Source organism: Notamacropus eugenii, chromosome 5, assembly GCF_028372415.1.
Source record: "Notamacropus eugenii isolate mMacEug1 chromosome 5, mMacEug1.pri_v2, whole genome shotgun sequence".
In the NCBI taxonomy this organism is placed as follows: Eukaryota; Metazoa; Chordata; class Mammalia; order Diprotodontia; family Macropodidae; genus Notamacropus; species Notamacropus eugenii.
In genome coordinates this window covers 304937564-304955554 of record NC_092876.1, presented here as the reverse complement: position 1 = coordinate 304955554, position 17991 = coordinate 304937564, and the positions used below count along the sequence as shown (strand labels likewise).

The following is a 17991-nucleotide window of genomic DNA, read 5'->3' as shown; positions in this document are numbered from 1 at the left end:
AGTCTTCCCTTACCTCTATCAGAGGTCTTCGGTTGGCCAAACCGGATGCTCGTATGATTGAAAGGACGTTCCAGAGTCAAACAAGGGTTGAGCTTTATTTCAGGGTCTAGTTACAAGTGCAGGGGAATTCTTCCTTAGGAGGGAGTGAAGAATCTCCCAAGGAGGCAAAGATCTTACAATAAGAGATTGGAAGTAGAAGTATAAGCGGGGAGAGAGGGGGAGGGGAGAGAAGAGAGAGGAAAAGCGGAGCCTTGTGTCCTGTCCGCTCCGCGCCCCTCCCGCCAAAGAGAGCTTTCAGGCTTTCCTGATCCTACTTAAACTCTCCAGCAGCATAGTTTGCATCTGAATACCGTGCTGTTAGATAACAATAGTGTGCCCAGATCCGGGACAATCTCGAGGGCGGGGAGAGCTCTCTCCCATCACGTTTCTCACGGGAAGAGGCGGAAATACACGAGATAGCTCGGTTCACCTCGATTCCCAGTCGTTTCCTGGGGGGGCCTCGTGAGAACTCTAAGATTTAGAAGTTCCCACCTTTACCCGCCCGAGACTGTCCACCTGGAATTGAGCTTCCATCCCCAGCATCTCCCCTTTTTGTTTTGCGCGGTGCGCACATGGCTCTAGAGCAAACAGTGGCTGGAGGCTGAGTGGATTAGGAAGGCCTTTAGCATATGAGTACCCCACAACAAGACTTCATTTACACAGAAATCTGCAGCTAGCACAACTGACAAAGAGAGGCATCAAATAAAACAAAGATGAAGCTAAATGGCTGAGTTACAACAAGAGAAAGGGCAATCACTAATCCCAAAGCATATTCTAAGAGAAGCAGCTAGTGCTGGCGCCTTACACATCACCACCCCCTCAGTCATGCAAATGGATCTCAACAGCCAAGCCTGAATGGCCAAGCCTGTGGTATTCAGGTGAAAAGTTGGTCATCTCCCGAAAAGTTGGTCACCCCTTCCCCCCCCAATGTCCTGGGTTTGTGATATCAAAGTCCTTCTTCAGCCGCTGGAAAGAGATGCCTAGATGGAATGGTCAGCAATGTTGGGATGAGTGCTGCTTCCTCTCTGGGCAGCAGGGTTAAGGCTGTCAGCAGCAAACTCAGGTGGTGCATGATCCTTCTCCGGGGTCTCCGGGCTCTCCGGGGTCTCCGCCTCCTGCGTCTCCGCCGTCTCCAACATCGGTTTACACCTACAGATCCTTCTAATGGGAATCCACGCATTCCCTTTTCCTGTGGAGACACAAACATACCCTGGACCCCATATTAGTATCTTATACGGACCTTTCCATTTCCCTGAGGCCATGTCCTTTACCATGGCCCATGTGTCCTTATTTCCAGCATGGGTATTACTTTCCTTGCGGGGTTGTCTTGGAATAGTCACAAAATGTCTCATAGCTGGAGTAGTATGTGAGTTTTTTGAGATATGCAAAAAATTGTGTGTATACACAGCTGTATCAAGCTCTGATTGTGTTAGGCGACCTCTTAATCTCCCCCTTTTTTGTTTAGCGAGAATTGCCTTTAAGGTGAGATTGATAAGGCTGCATACTGGCTGTTTATTTTGGTATAGCTGCTGCCAGGTGCTTACAAATGCTTGATTAACATCTGTAAGGAACCTGAATTTTACGGATTTTTTCTTTATAACAAACACAGGAGCATTCCAGGGTGACTGTGATGGCTCTATATTTCCTTTTTCTAATTGCTCCTTAACCAATAGTTGTAGTGCCTGGAGTTTTTCTGGAGTCAGGGGCCATTGCTCCACCCAAATCGGGGTGTCTGACTTCCAATTCAAGGGTGGGGACTCCAGTGCAACAGCAATGGCCCTTACTAAAAATTTGATAACCTCATCCCAAGGCGGCTCATGATGTCTCTGCCCCAGATGTTAAAACTAAGTCCTGGAATCACCAACGGCCATACGGTCCCTTGGCGATCCTCTGCCTCCCACTTTACTGGGTGCATTGTCTCTAAGGTATTTTGGCACCCTCCTATTCCCCACACTGGTCTCTGGCTTTCTTTAAGCTTCCAGTGCCGGGGTACTGAGCGACCGCTAAGGCAGGTCCTATCCGCTCCAGTATCAAGGAGGCCAGTCATGGGAATTCCATTGAGCCAGATTGTACACTCAGGTCTATTCTGTCCTATTTCCTTTAGTAACTGGATTTGAACTGAGTGCTTTAAGGGAAGGGCAATAGCTATGGGAAGCCGATCCTGGCCCCTCCCTGTACTTATTTCTTTCTGCCCAGGGGTAAGGCAGGCTCTGGCTAAGCTCTTCCAGTCATTAGGAGTCAGAACGAACTGACCACTGAGAGTCTCAAGCATGGCTATGACAAAGGGTGAATTGGGGCCATGCTTGGTACAAGCCTCTTTGAGAGTTGCCACTCTCTTCCACTCTATAGGTATGTGGCTCCTCCAAACCCCACCGGGGACACTGGGGTCTGCTATTTCTAGCACAGGAAATGTCCCTACGTCTTCTCCATTCTCTATAGCCTTTCGTATTCCCTTTTCCAAACTGGACTGTGGCCCTGGACTGTCTGACCAATGGAGCATGCTATAAGGAGGCGCAGAGGGAAGACACGGCGTATGCTCCCCTGCTTCGCCTTTCCCATCAGCTAGATGGAGCTCCGAATCTATTTTTTCTCTACACTCCTTAACTTTCTGCTCACCAAGGTTCTCCCCTCCCCTCTCTCCACTTCCACTCTCATTCCAATCCCGCCCTGGTCTCTCTGGCCCTTCTAATTTAATCACACCGAATATCAGGAAATCTAAATCCTCCAGCTCCCTGGGGCATAGTTGCTCATAAGCGGTCATTTGTTCTCCAACCGCTCCCCATCTTTCTCTTGATATTCCTGTCTGCTTGAGCCAAGGAGAAACTTTCCAAATCCTTTTACAAAATTCTCGGAGGTCGTTTAACTCTATAGTGACCCCCGCCTCCCTGCATTCCCTGTAAAGTATCTCAGCCCAGACCTCCTGTTCCTCTGGCTTTATTACTGGCAATTGATTCCCCATCCCTGCCCTTTTCCCAGGGGTGTGGGAAGCTACTCTCACTCTTTCTCTCCTTCCGAATCTAGGATTCGGGACTCGCGTCTTTCATAACCCCTTCCGGGTGTTCCCAAAGCACCCAGGAATCCGCGTCTGTCCTCTGTTCGGAGACGCCAACTGCCAGGCCTAGAGGCCTGTGGGCTACCCGAGTCTTCCCTTACCTCTATCGGAGGTCTTCGGTTGGCCAAACCGGATGCTCCTATGATTGAAAGGACATTCCAGAGTCGAACAAGGGTTGAGCTTTATTTCAGGGTCTAGTTACAAGTGCAGGGGAATTCTTCCTTAGGAGGGAGTGAAGAATCTCCCAAGGAGGCAAAGATCTTACAATAAGAGATTGGAAGTAGAAGTATAAGCGGGGAGAGAGGGGGAGGGGAGAGAAGAGAGAGGAAAAGCGGAGCCTTGTGTCCTGTCCGCTCCGCGCCCCTCCCGCCAAAGAGAGCTTTCAGGCTTTCCTGATCCTACTTAAACTCTCCAGCAGCATAGTTTGCATCTGAATACCGTGCTGTTAGATAACAATAGTGTGCCCAGATCCGGGACAATCTCGAGGGCGGGGAGAGCTCTCTCCCATCACGTTTCTCACAGGAAGAGGCGGAAATACACGAGATAGCTCGGTTCACCTCGATTCCCAGTCGTTTCCTGGGGGGGCCTCGTGAGAACTCTAAGATTTAGAAGTTCCCACCTTTACCCGCCCAAGACTGTCCACCTGGAATTGAGCTTCCATCCCCAGCAGAAACTGAGGCATAAAGAAGTTAAATGACTTGTCCTAGTCACACAGCTGCTAAGTGTATGAAGCTGAATTTGACCTTAGGTCCTGTGCCACTTATATATATTAGGAAGCAGCTCTTTCATATTTTTGTGCTTTATTTAATTAATGAAAAATATCTTAAGGGATTTCTATATTGCTTTCAACATCTCTCATTTATAATAATGCTCTAAGTTTTACAAAGTGTTTTCCTTCAAATTAACACTGATAGTCTACATAGCAGCAAAGATTCCAATAAAAAAGTAGAACATTTAATTAGTTGACTGGGTGCCTCAAAATATATTAATATTTGATGTGACATTGAAAAAAATTACAAATAAACTTACACTGAAGGTAGAGCTCATTTTTGCACTTGCCCTTGAACTTGGTCTTTTGACAGGTAGGAATAGTATGTTGGAAATACCAGGCAATGATTCAGAAAAGTAATAAATGGTAGAGAAGGTGTGGCTCTTGCAATCTGGTGCAAAAAAAGGACTTTTGTTTACATAAAATCATCCTATAATAAAACCTCTGAATCTAATACCATCAACCAAGGAAAAAAGGCAGATTTCCTTTTTTAGGGTTGTTCATTTTTACTGTTTTACTTGAACCTAACCAAATACTGATATGTGTATGTATGCCAATAATATAGGTAAGAGAGACAGCTATGCCATATGGAAAAGAGCTGCCCTTAGAGTAAGGAAGACCTCAGTTCAATGTCTATCTTGACACATTCAGGCTATGTGATAAAGGACAGGCCATTTAGACTGCTAGTATCATAGGCAGTTCTCTGAGACCACATGTGATGGAGCAGTTTCCAGCAGGCAACAGTGGGGGGAGTTTAATTACCCAGAATTAGCTAGAGGAAAGAAATCACTGATCTGATCCAATATATATGCATGAAGATTTCCCCTTGCACACATCTGTACCTTAGGTGTTTTTTTCTACTTCAGAGGGCTTTGTGACTGCATAAGTTGCTCTGAATTTCATTTATTTATTTATTTATTTTTTACCATTTTTGTGCGTTGGTGTTTGGGGTTACATGAACATAGACAGCCAAAATTAAGTTTTCCTGCAACCTATATCCATTGACCATGATATTCTTTTCCCATTCCTTTCTTTTTCCAAAGACCATATTCCATAGCTGCTGTTTGTTTTTGTTTTTTAACAGAATTTGGATTTTAATCATCATAGTCAAAAATCAATTTTAGAGTCTTTCTTGTTAGTCTTAATAATTGTTGGCACTTATAATTACCATATTTTCACTATTAATATTCAGAACTTTATATGCACATGAATGTTTTCTAGGTCAGATTATTAGAGCAGAATACCAATTTTAAAGGGAACATTATTCAGTGGATAGAAGGGCAATCTTAAAGTCAAGGAGAAACAGATTGTTTCAGTCAGTCAGTCATCAAGCACTTATTATGGATTAAGCATCCATGATCATGCCATTTACTCTCTCAAGAGAGGCACCTAAGACTCTAATTTCTGTAATGTTGATAATTTGGGTCTGTGGAGGGAATTTTCATTCCCAGAGTTTTCTACATTGATGAAGTTATGTTTGGTCTCAAATGAGATGTTGCACTTAACTTCCTGATTCTAATCTCTCCCCTCTCTCATCCAACTCTATTGTTTATAAGAAACAAAGACTTCTTATTGTTTCTAGGATAAAATACATACTTTGCCTGACATTTAAACCTCTGCATAATTTGATGCTGATCTGTCTTTCCAATCTTATTATATACTTCTCTATTTCATATATATTACATTCTAGACAAAATGACCCACTTGCTTTTCCCCAAATTCAGCATTCCATTTTGTGCCTTTCTCTATGCATGAGATTTTTGCCCAGATTGTACATCATGTCTAGAAGGAATTCCCTTTTCATGTCCTCATCTTAGAATGCTAAAGCTAATTCAAGGTTACAATCAGGTACTATCTCCAGTCCTGATTCCCATAATTGTTAGTTTTTCTTACTGTTTCTCATATTTTTTTGTACATGCTTATCTGTTCACATTTTGTTTTACTTTTTAATTCTCTCATTTCTTCAGTAAAAATCTTGAGGGTGGTGATTGTTTTGTCTTATTTTATTTTATATTTGTGTATTTCCAGCTTCTAGCACAATGTTTGCACTTAGTAGGCCTTCAATAATTGTTGGATTGTGTTGGATTGTAGGTAGGCCATTTTGATTTTAATTCATAGGGGAGATATTTGCTTGAAGATAAATTTTACTGTAACTCTTAGTGACTGCTTTGACAAGCTCTACATCAGGGAAAACAGTAAGTTATATCAGCATTTAGTTTCTGACAGTGTACAAAGATTTTTATCAGTGATTATAAAGAACAAATGGAGCTTAGTTAAATGTAGTTTCTTGTTTTTATTTTGTCTTACACCTTAACATGCTGAGCTTTCCATGCTGAATTTATTTTTGTTTTGTTGCAATTTGAGGTAAATGAACTCCCCATTAAGGATTTAAGAAAAAAAGAATTCCTTAGTACATCTATGTGTAATAATGACTATAAAAATTGAATAGTAAACCATGTCACATTTTTGCAAAGAGGGATATGTAGCCTAAATAAGATGCCTACGCATTAAAGTTAATGCTTAATACCTGGATAAGTCAAGGAGCTGGAAGTAACAAAGCATTCAAAACTTGGCAAAAAACAAATTGACTTAAAAAGATGTGTATATGGATGGGGAGGGAGAATGCTGGAATATATAGCAATCAGAAGAAAAGATTTTAAAAAAATACAAATACTTGATGAACAAGAAGTTCTTTGAAGATTCAATAAATGAAAATGAAACCAATAAAATGAGTCTTGAACATGTCAGAACTTGAACCATATCCCTAATCCTCTTTAAAGAGACTAAAAGAGAAAAGGTCATATAGCCATCATAGCAGTGTGTTAATATATACTAAAAAATGCTATCAGTAAACAACTTACTTCTGCTCTGCTGAATATTGACCATTCCTTAATACTTCTTGAGCTGTAACTAGGAATTCCAGCATTCAGGACTAGCAGTGAGAGGCATGGAAAAGTATAAATCCCCTAAAGTTCCTATTTCAGAAGCAAATGGAAACCATTATGGTGGCATTGATTCCAGATATCTTGCATTGGGTTCAGTGATTAGGGAATATAGGTATCAGAACACACATTATGATGATGGTGAGAACCTGAGGGTATATGGAGGTATTAATTGATTGCCTAGTACTGAGTATGGGAGGAATATTAGTCTTGTTATGCCAAGCAGCATGAATTCAATGAAGATTTGAGGAAGAATTGAGAAAGAATATTACTGTAGATGTTGCTATGGGTATGCCAGGTTAAAAAAATGTCAAAGTCCTGAGGCTAAAAAAACAGTTGGCATTTTCTGGTTATAGATCTGTTCTCTTGCAAAAACAGGTTGTAAAAGTTGCAAGTGCTCTATAAAATTGCTAAAATAAAAAAGGGGCCATCCCTTGAGTAACTACTTAACTGAAGCCTATTCATTGAATGGGTGTATCTCACACAAAGTGAGAATATGATAGGACCTTAGTCTGAAAGGGCCAGGATCTCACATTGCATACTGGAATTTCCCCAGTTGTCCTGATGAATATCAGGCCACTGAACTCAGATGACTCAGGAGAAGAAAGTGAGGTTGATGATCTTGCACAGTCCTCCCTCCCTCAAATCAAAGTCAACTGCAAGTCATGCTATCATCTTGAGGTCATGGTCCTCTTAAAGAACAAAGAACAGACACAAAAATAACTGGTTAATAAGAAGCCTCAAACTTGTGTTAATGAGTCATCCATTAATGGCATATGTTTCTTTTACACAAGTTTCATTTATCTTGTGAACTTGGGTCCTTGTAGCGTTAGCAGTGGTGAATCTTGGCAGATTGTGCCCAGCATCAACCACATTTACATAGTTTTCTTTTTAAATGGAGGTATAAATTTATTAAGCATACAGAATTAGAATATGCATTGATTACATTGGGGAAATTTTAACTCAAAGGCAAAATATGCAAATGATTGTTCATCAAAATAAGAATTCATTCAATCAGATAAGTACTTTGCATTATGCACTTAGCCTTAACGTCTAATAGTAAATTGTGTACACACACACACACACACACACACACACACACACACACACAGTTTCCACAGTCAAGTAGAAAAGACACATATGCTGAAACAGATTTATAACAATATCAGGTAACTAGCACTCATATAGTGCTCTCCAGTTTATGAAATACTTTATAAATATCTCATGTGATCTTCACAACAACTCTGAGCTATTATGATGTTCATTTTATAGATGAGGAAACTGGGGCTAAGAGAGGTTAAATTCCTTACTTAGGACCACCAAAATGGAAAATATCAGAAGGAGGATTTGAACTCAGCTGGTCCAGATGGGTAAATCCAGTATTCTATCCAGTAAACCACCTAACTGGCACAATCTGGATGTTCATGACAGAAGAAAACATTTACACCCAGAGAAAAAAAATTTAAAAAATATCACTGGAACTTGCAACTTGCAGCAAAAATATTGAACACTCTGAAAGATAAGACAGACCAATAGTTGGTGTGTGTATGTGTGTGTGTGTGTGTATGTGTGTGTTAGAGACAGAGGCAGAGAGACAGACAGACAGAGATGGAGACAGAGACAGAAAGAGAGAGACACAGAGACAGAAAGACAGAGAGAGAGTTTTTGCAGTTCCTTATTAGGTCTAATGAGCAACAGAGTTTTCAGGCCAATCAGTTCTCAAAGAAAGAAAGCCAAAATGAAGGTATCTTTGAGCTCTTTTCTAAGCCAGTGAGAAGGAAAAAAAATGCAGTATAACTCACTCTAACCAAAATAAAAAATGGAAACATGATAGTAAGACACAGGAGCCCACTCAAAAAGAAATCATAAAAGCCTGCCTCTTCTCTGGATGTCTGGTGTTATTTTGATACTGTGTATGAATGATCACTTACCCTGTCATCATAGCACATTCCAGCAATCACATCTGGCCTTGTGCTTTTTGTATGGGTGCAGCATGTTGATAACACATATGTAGATGTTTTAAATTTTGAAAAGATGTAAATATCATGAACGTCCTCTGCTTGATGTCATTTAATTTCTTTTTTAGTTCTATAATATCCCTCCTAATTTTGCTTTGATCGTTCTGTACACACACACACACACACACACACACACACACACACACACACACACACACACATACACACACACACACACGCATTTGGAATGTATGTACGATTGGGAAAAGTATATCATCAGTGTGGATGCTACCTTTAGTGTTGTACTTTGAATTCAAACCTAGACAATCCATAAGACTATAAATTAAAATCAGATTTGCAGTGTTTGCTCATTTCCAAGATGTAAATTTTTTAAAATTTATTTATTTAACTTTTGACATTCATTTTCACAACATTTTGGGTTTCAAATTTTCTCCCCATTTCTCCCCTCCCCCCACCCCAAAAAGGTGAACATTCAAATTGCCCCTATCACCGATCTGCCCTCTCTTCTAACATCCCTCCCTTACCTTGTCTCCATCTTCTCTTTTATCCTGTAGGGCCAGATAACTTTCTATACCCCATTACCTGTATTTCTTATTTCCTAGTAGTAAGAACAATACTCAACAGTTGTTCCTAAAACTTTGAGTTCCAACTTCTCTTCATCCCTCTCTCCCCACCCATTCAATTTAGGAAGCAAGCAATTCAATATAGGCCATGTCTGTGTAGTTTTGCAAATGACTTCCATAATAGTAACGTTGTGTAAGACTAACTATATTTCCCTCCTTCCTGTCCTGCCCCCCATTGCTTCTGTTCTCTCTTTGGATCCTGTCCCTCCCCAAGAGTGTTGACTTCAAATTGCTCCCTCCTCCCACTGCCCTCCCTTCCATCATACCCTCCACCATGCTTATCCCCTTCTTTTATGTATTGTAATGTATTGTAATTCCCACTTTCATGTATTGTAAGATAGGTTTTCATATCAAAATGAGTGTGCATTTTATTCCTTCCTTTAGTCAAATGTGATGAGAGTTAGCTTCATGTTTTTCTCTCACCTCCCTTCTTTTTCCCTCCACTGAAAAGTCTTTTGCTTGCCTCTTTTATGAAAGATAATTTGCCCCATTCCATTTCTCCCTTTCTCCTCCCAATATATTTCTTTCTCACTGCTTAATTTCATTTTTTTAAGATACGATCACATCCTATTCAATTCACTCTGTGCTCTGTGCTCTGTGTGTGTGTGTGTGTGTGTGTGATCCTACCAATTACCCAGATACTGAAAAGTTTCAAGAGTTACAAATATTCTCTTTCCATGTAGGAATGTAAACAGTTCAACTTTAGTAAGTCCCTTATGACTTCTCTTTTCTGTTTACCTTTTCATGCTTCTCTTCATTCTTGTGTTTGAAGGTCAAATTTTCTTTTCAGCTCTGATCTTTTCATCAAGAATGCTTGAAAGTCCTCTATTTCATTGAAAGACCATTTTTTCCCCTGAAGTACTATACTCAATTTTGCTGGGTAGGTGATTCTTGCTTTTAGTTCTAGTTCCTTTGACTTCTAGAATATCATATTCCACACCCTTTGATCCCTTAATGTAGAAGCTGCTAGATATTGTGTTACTATGATTGTATTTCCACAGTACTTGAGTTGTTTCTTTCTAGCTGCTTGTAATATTTTCTCCTTGACCAGGGAACTATGGAATTTGGCCAGAATGTTCCTAGGAGTTTCTCTTTTTGGATCTCTTTCAGGTGGTGATCAGTGCATTCTTTCAATATTTATTTTGCCCTCTGGTTCTAGAACATCAGGGCAGTTTTCCTGTATAATTTCTTGAAAGATGATGTCTAGGCTCTTTTTTTTTTTTATCATGGCTTTCAGGTAGTCCCATAATTTTTAAATTGTCTCTCCTGGATCTAATTTCCAGGTCAGTTGTTTTTCCAATGAGATATTTCACATTATCTTCCATTTTTTTATTCTTTTGGTTTCATTTTGTGATTTCTTGGTTTTTCATAAAGTCATTAGCCTCCATCTGTTCCATTCTAATTTTGAAAGAACTGTTTTCTTCAGTGAGCTTTTGGACCTCCTTTTCCATCTGACCAATTCTGCTTTGTAGGGAATTCTTCTCCTCATTGACTTTTTGAACATCTTTTGTCAATTGAGTTAGCCTATTTTTCAAGGTATTATTTTCTTCAGCATTTTTTGGGGTCTCCTTTAGCAAGGTGTTGAACTGCTTTTCATGCTTTTCTTGCATCTCTCTCATTTCTCTTCCCAGTTTTTCCTCCACCTCTCTAACTTGATTTTCAAAATCCTTTTTGAGTACTTCCATGGCCTGAGCCCATTGAATATTTATTCTGGATATTTGGGATACAGAAGCCTTGACTTCTATGTCTTTCCCTGATGGTAAGCCTTGTTCTTCCTCATCTGAAAGGAAGGGAGGAGATATTTGTTCACCAAGAAAGTAACCTTCTATGGTCTTATTTTTTTTTCCTTTTTTTGGGCATTTTCCCAACCAGTTACTTGACTTTTGGTTCCTTTGTCAAGAGTAGGGTATACTCTGGGAATCTGTGAGATCTCAGTTTCTCTAAGGTGGCACAATCAAGCGTGTACTGGTCTGGATGCAGAGAGGGATTCTTATGTTCAGAATTTTAGCAGTTACCTCTCCACAGCCACCTATTCTCCAGTTCCACCAAGTCAGCACTGGTGGCTGATTTTCAGATAAGCTGAATGGGCAGGCCTACCATTCAGTTTGAGACAAAGAGCAGCTCAGCCAGGGCTTCCACCCAGGGCTGAGGTAAGAGTCAGCTCTTCAATGCCCCCAGGGGTTTTTAAGCTCTAACAATGGAGCTTCCATAAGCCCTGCTGTGCAGGCTCTGTGGCTGCTGCCTGTTGCTGGAGCTATGGGAAAGCACTTTGCCCTTCCTGGCCAGCTGATAAAACCCTGTCACTGACCTTTGGCACCTGTGAGTTGAGGGATCTGTGGACTCACTGTTGTGACTGGAAATTCTGTCCCTGAGGTATCTTCCTCCCAGAGTCTCGTCGTTCTGTATCGCTCTTCCAAGGTTGGGCTGGGCTCTGAGCTCAGCTCCGTGTACAGCATAACCGATGTTTCCATGGGCCTTTCAGGTCACCATGGGCTGGAAATCTCCACTCTGTTGTTCTCCACTTCTGCTGCTCCAAAATTTGTTGATAGTCCCTCTCTACAGGTATTTAATGGGCTGTTGGGAGGACTCTGTGTAAGTGTGTTTTTCTAGTCTGCCATCTTGCCCAAGATGTAAATTTTGAATTTGTTGTTATTTAGTCATTTTCAGTTGTCTCTTACACTTCATGACCCCATTTGGAGTTTTCTTGGCAGAGATTCTGGAGTGGTTTGAACTTCTTTCTTCACCTCATTTTACAGATGAGGAAGTTGAGGAAAATGGGGTTGTGACTTGCCCAGAGTCACACAGCTAATAAGTGTCTGAGGCCAGATTTGAACTCAGGAAGATGAATCTTCATGAGTCCAGGCATGGTACCACCTAACTGCCCTGTAAATGCTCACACTGAAGGAAAATGTAATAATAAGGTCAGGTGAGTTGGTATTAACTATCTTCAGCACATCCCTGTAACACCCTTCACCTTTCATCCTCTCTCCTAGTATATTTCTTTCCCCCTCCTATATCTTTCTTCTCATCATCAGAATATTAGGAAGAAACATACTCTGAAGTGTTATTCTTATCAGACTCCTACTATGTTCCCAAGAATAAATCCTTTCTTCTTTTCATATTTTTAAATATTTTATTTTCCCCAATTACATGTAAAAACAAATTTTAACATTCATTTTTTTTTTGAAAATTTTGATTTCCAAACTCTCCTCTGCTCTCCCTGAAAAGGCAATTTTATCTGAAGATAAAATTCTTCACAGACATATAATTTCCCAATATTAGAATGTAAACAGTTGATCCTTATGATTGTTGGACTATATTTTTTTTATGTTTTTCTTGCCTTCGATATTGGTATTTCAGAGTTTCTACCCAATTTTATTTATTCTATTCTATTTTCTATTATTCTTTTCTAATTCTATTTATATCTAGAATGCTTGGTTACCTTTTTTCAATAAATATCCTATTTACCCCCTTCAGAATTATACTCAATTTTTTGTGGTTGTCTTGTTCTTGGTTTTAAGCCCATAGCTTTTGCCTTCTGTAATATAATATGTCAAGCTCTCTGTTCCCCTTAAAATCACAGCTGGTAAATCTTGTGCAATAGTAAATGTGACTCCTAAGCAGTTAAATTCTTTCTTTCTGACTTCTTTCATTATTTTTTCTATGACCCAGAAATTCTAAATTTTGACTATACTCTTTTTCTCCCCCTTTCTCTCCCTTTCTCCCCCTTTCTCTCTCTCTCTCTCTGTCTCTTTCTGTCTCTGTCTCTGTCTCTGTCTCTGTCTCTGTCTCTCTCTCTCTCTCTCTCTCTCTCTCTCTCTCTCTCTCTCTCTCAATTGGGATTAAATGCCTTCCCAGGGTTACAATGGTAGTAAATATCTGAGGCCAGATTTAAATTCCAGTCCTCCTGACTCCAGGTCTGTTGCCCTATTGACTACACGATTTAGCTGCCCCAGTTATTTTGTTTCTGGATATTTACATTTTGTCTTTCCTTTCAGAGGTGACTAGTAAAATTTTCACTTTGCCCTCTGATTCTAAAGGGTCTTGGTTGCTTGATTTTATGATTTAATGAAATACAATGTTTGACCTCATTTTTGGTCATAGCTTTTGGGCAATCTAATGATTCTTAAATAGTTTCTCCTTAACTCTTTTGAAGGTCAATAGTTCTTTGTTTTTGGATATGCAATATATTATAATTTCATTTATTTCCTCTAACTTTTGACTTAGATTTAATGTTTTGTTTTGTTTGCTTTTTTTATCCAGTGGAGATTTTAAGGGTTTTTTGGACCCATTCTAATTTTCAAGAATTCTATCTCTCGGGTAAGATGGTTGTATATTTTGTACTAAGCTGTTCTTCTATTTCAAATTATTTCTCCCCTAACACTCATTTTTTAAACAATTCTTTCTATAGAAATCTATTTATTTACAAAATCGTGTAAAATAAATTCTTGCTTCTTTTCTTATTTTTAAATATTTTATTTTTCCCAATTACATGTAAAAACAAATTTTAACATTCATTTTTTTTTTGAAAATTTTGATTTCCAAACTCTCCTCTGCTCTCCCTGAAAAGGCAAGCAATTTGTTATATGTTACATATTTGTAGTCATGCAAAACATATTTCCATATTAACCACGCTGCAAAACAAAACAAAGCAAAGCATAAACTATCCCCTTAATGACAAGAAAAAGAAGTTTTAAGAAGTATGCTTTGATCTATATTCAGATTCCATCACTTTTCTCTGCAGGTCAATAGCATTTTTCATGATAAAGCCTTCAAAATTCTCTTGGATCGTTGTATTGCTGGGAATACCTAAGTCATTAACAGTTGATCACCATGCAATTTTGTGTATAACATTCTGGTTTTGCTCACTTCACTTTGGATCAGTTGGTGTAAATCTTTCAAGTCTTTCCGGGTTTTTCTAAAAGCATCTTGGTCATCATTCTTATAGAACAAGAGTATTCTATTACAATTATATGCCACAATTTGTTTAGCTGTTCCCCAATAGATGGTCATCCCCTCATTTTCCAATTCTTTGCTACTACAAAAAGAGCTATTATAAATTTTTTTTATACATATAGGTCCTTTTCTCTTCTACTTTGGGATATAAACCTAGTAGTGATATTGCTAGGTCAAAAGTTATGCATAGTGTGATAGCCCTTTTGGAATTGTTCCAAATTGCTCTCCAGAATTGTTGAATCAGTTCACAACTCCATTAACAGTGTATTAGTGCCCCTAATTTCACACAGCCCCTCCCACATTCATCATTTTCCTTTTCTGTCATATTACCAATATGATAGGGGTGAGGTGGTACTTAGGGTTGTTTTTATTTCTCTAATCAATAGTGATTTGGAACATTTTTCCACGTGAATATAGGTATCTTTGATTTCTTTACCCATTCATGTCCTTTGATCACTTATCAAATTTGGCAGTGACTCATATTCTGATAACTTTGACTCTCTATATATTTGAGAAATATTGTGTTTATCAGAGAAATTGTAAACAAAACTTCCCAGTTTTCTTCTTTTCTTTTAATTTTGGCTGCCTTGATTTTCTTTCTGCAAATACCTTTTATCTTAATGTAATCAAAATTATCCACTTAGCATCCTATAATGCCTGCATCCATTTTTTGGTAACATTTTTCCCCTTCTTCATAGATCTGATGGGTAAACTATTCCATGCTTCTCTAATTTGCTTACAATGTCACATTTTATGTATAAATCATGTACCATTTTAACCTTATCTTGGTATGTCATGCAAGTTTTGGATCTATATCTAGTTTTTGCTAAACTACTTTTTAATTTTCCCAGTAGTTTTTGTAAAATTGTGAGTTTTTGTCCCATAATTTTGGACCTTTGCATATATCAAAGACTATATTTTTACTATGGTAATGTGCTACTTATATTGTATAGCTAATCCATTCTACTGATCTACCACTCTATTTCTTAGCCAATAAAAATTGTCTTATTAATCATTACTATGTAATATAATTTGAGATCTGGTTCTGCTAAGCTACCTTTCTTCACATTATTTTGCACTGATTCCCTTAATATTCTGAACTTTTGTTCTTTCAGATGAATCTCGTTATTGTTTTTTATAGCTCTATAAACTATTTTTGCTAGTTTGATTGGTATGGCATTGAATAAGTAAATTACTGAAGGCAGTATTGTCATTTTTATTGTATTTGCTAAGCCTACACATAAGCAATTACACTTTTCCCAATTGTTTATATATGATTTTATTTGTTTGAAAAGTGTTTTATAATTGAGTTTATATAGTTCCTGGGTTTGTTTCATCAGGTACACTCTTAAAAACTGTATATTGTCTGCAGTTATTTTAAGTGGAATTTTGCTTTATATATGTTGCTACTGAATATTGTTAGTAATATACAGAAATGCTGATAATTTTTTGGGATTTATTTTATAGGCTGCAACTTTGCTAAACCTGTTAATTATTTCAACTAGTTTGGTAGTTGATTCTCTAGGATTCTCCAAAAATACCATCATATCATCTGCAAAGACTACTAGATTTGTTTCTTCATTGCCTATTCTAATTCCTGAAATTTATTTTTCTTTTCTATTGTCCAATTTATTAATCTTCTTTTTCTCTAATCTATTAATGTGTTTAGAGCCATAAGTGTTTCCCCAAATACTACTGTAGCTACATTCCATGAATTTTGAAGTTATGTCATTGTTTTCATTTCCTTTAATGAAATTATTTATTTTTTCTATTATTTGTTATTTGATCTGTGTTTTTTTCTGTTGTAATTCTATGTGAACTTATGTAAAAGTAGTTTTATTTAAACCTTTGCTAGTATATATGGATTTATTCACTTATGCTGGATTTATATTTTGAGTATCCATTTCACCATAAAAATTATTTTTGTTAGATTTGTTTTTCTGAATTGTGACCTGGTCTCCTTCCCTGGACAACCAAATAGATCCCCTCCTCAGTTCACACTGCATCTGTGACCTAGCACTTGACTATGAGCAAAATTATTGCCTGCTCTTGTTCTCTTCACAAGATAAACTCCCTATGTGCTTGATCTGTGTCCTCTTCTTATCCTGGTGTACAAATGAAGACAAGTCCTCATTCAGTCTTTGTACCTAAAAATGTGCATGGTCATTCTTGGCCAGACTTCATCCCATATATCTTTAGACTGCTCTGTTTTCCTCCCTATGCTGAGCTGGGTTGAAGAAATGACTCGCTGAGATTTTCTTTCCTTTGAATTTCTAAATCAGCACTTAATTTTAAGTCTTTCCTAGATCTTTATGAAGTAGTTGTGGGAGAGATATTGGCTTGTACTTCTTTCTATTTCTCTTTCATCTTGGCTTTTTCAGATAGATCAATTTTATCTTTTTTATTCCTAGCACAGGACCCAGTGCATAATAGGCATATGTTAAATGTTTATGAATTGACTGATTGAATACCCTTGTTTCAAATTCCAGGGTTGTGGGAAAAGACTAACACATTAGATTATATGTTCACTTCATTACATGAGCCCGATCAAAGAAGAGATCCTTTGGTGAAATCAATAAATTCTGAGAGTGGGAAAAGAACATTTGCAGTGAGGAAACATGGGTGGAGGTGGTATATCGGATAGCCAGAGAGTACGAACCATGATGATACTCATTTTTAGGGATAGAAGGAATAGAAAGCAGGAGGTGGGAAGGTGATGAAGATATGCATTATTTCTTTATAGTTGTGTCTCCAACCCTCCTTGATCTAAAGATTCCAAAGTAAGCAAACTCGTTATTTCACTTTCAGTACTGAGAGAATCATGAAAGGGAACATTTGAATAGTTTCATGGGGATATCACTTCAGCATAAACTTCCAAAGGAATCAATTCCCACTTTAAAATAAGAAAAGAATAAAAGATAATTGCCTTTTGAAAAGGACTGACTTATAGAATCAAAAATCTTGCCCCCCCATTCCCTTAGAAGTACCTATTTGATGAATGAGAAGTTGCTAAGATTAAGTTTTGTGAGTGGGGGAGGGAGAGAGAAGGGGCGGGGGGAGAGAAGGAGGGAGGGGGAGAGAGAGAGAGCAGAGGAAACTAGGAAAGATTGATTGATAACATGGATGTCAATATTCACAGAGATAGGAAGCTACTGCAGACCTTGATAGATCACCAACTCTATTCCCTTTCCTTCAAGCTGATCCACCCCTAAATATTCCTGGACAGGTGATAACCTATTCTATTCTCATTGACCTCCAGAGAAGGGAATTCCAAAGTTCCCTTGGGAACTCATTTACCATTTAGCAACTTGTCACATCAGGAATTTAACTTCAGTGTCATATATTATAGAGTGAACTCCTAGAGCTCTGATGCATATCTTAATTAAGAGTAAATAGAGGATGGAGGAAGGATAATTGAATGTAACTAGGTTGTACTGAATTCACTGCTAAGGCCTGGATAATTTTTGGATGCAATATGGTGCAGCAGAAAGAATGGTAATGTGGGTGGGTTGACTTTGGTATGAAATCACAGGACCTGAATTCAAACAATGGTCTCTAATGTGCTACCTCTGTGTACTGAACTTGGAGTCATATCAGAAGACTTGAATTCAAATCTTGGTTCTGTCACATA

General features: G+C 38.5%; 1 long non-coding RNA gene across 1 annotated transcript in view; it reads left to right on the top strand.

Moving 5' to 3' along the window:
- Positions 1–11735: 11735 nt before the first annotated feature.
- The window catches only part of LOC140506282 (uncharacterized), a 94927-nt gene continuing 88671 nt past the window's right edge, over positions 11736–17991 (top strand). Inside the window, exons 1-3 of the long non-coding RNA XR_011967848.1 lie at positions 11736–11966; positions 12161–12330; positions 13668–13724. This is a non-coding gene — a long non-coding RNA (uncharacterized lncRNA). The remainder of the gene's footprint in view (positions 11967–12160; positions 12331–13667; positions 13725–17991) is intronic.